Genomic DNA, 1,318 nt, shown 5'->3' with positions numbered 1-1,318 from the left:
TTTTTTCTTCTACCGAATAAAAAGGTACACATAAATTTCATCCCTTTTTATTCCGCGACATTTAATAAACCTTTTTCAATTTCCGTCTCGTTGACGATTCTTCTTCTTATAATGAAGATAACAAATTTTTGTGTCTAACTAAAAAGAAAAAATAGTAAAGCAAAGAAAAAGTATCTCGATTTGTTTTATTCGAATAAAAAAAAGTCGTTTTCCTTATTTTTTCTTTTTTTTTTTTGTTTTATCTAATTGGACGTTTCCCATGGATCGGGGAGTACTTAGAAGGAAAAAAAAAAATAGATCGACAGTATTAAGTCTTTGACAAACATGCAATTTGTATGTCGATAAAAATAAACTAGGCATATTTTTCCCTATAATGTTAGCATATTTATCGAATATTATTCATCGTTCCTTACATCTGTGCGCATATATATATATATATATATTTTTTTTTTTCTCTTTATTTTTATCCTCTCTCTCTCTCTCTCTCTCCCTCTCTCTCTCTCTCTTTCTCCTTCTGTTATTTTTCTACTCCTTTATTCTTCTTCTTATGAGAGAAGCTTATCATCCAAATGGATCTGTTATTCGAGAACGAGAAGGATTTTATTAAACACATTTTTTCCATTTCTCTACGTGAATCTAAAAAAACGAAAAAAAAAAAAAAAAAAATAACACACACAGTTCAAGGGAAAAAAAAATTATATTCTAATGTTATAATGTTTCGCGACAATAGGTGGTATCATTAAATTGAATTATTTTCGTTAATTAGTAACGCGCTAATGTTATATAATTTTGTTTTATTATTATTATTATTATTGAAAAAAAGAAGAAAAATCTTGACTGACAGATAATAATAATATTGTGAATTTAAATGTTAAAAAATGTGATAGTATTACGAACGAATAAAATTTGTATATTAATAACAAATATATAAGTCTCAAAGGGAATTATAGACGGTTAATAAATCTGATGAACAATTTATTTTGAACTAATTTATTTTGAACTAATTTATTTTGAATAAATTGTTCATCAGATTTATTAACCGTCTATAATTCCCTTTGAGACTTATATATTAATATATTTTTTCGACAAGAATATTGATAATTAAATTAATAACAAAGTTCCTTTAATCCGAGGATAAATTGATTATTATTTTGATATAGTAATCACACGCGAGAATGATGTTATTATATTTTGTTATATGATTCGTGTTAAGATTATTTTTATACGGGATATAAATATTTTCTATATTAATTATCGTAGTAATTAATGTTTAATTTTTTAAATGTTGGATAAAAGTTAAAAAAAAAAGAAAAAAAAA

This window comes from Polistes canadensis, unplaced genomic scaffold (assembly GCF_001313835.1).
Source record: "Polistes canadensis isolate GaletaPanama2010 unplaced genomic scaffold, ASM131383v1 scaffold_123, whole genome shotgun sequence".
Taxonomy (NCBI): Eukaryota; Metazoa; Arthropoda; class Insecta; order Hymenoptera; family Vespidae; genus Polistes; species Polistes canadensis.
This window is presented reverse-complemented; position numbering follows the sequence as displayed.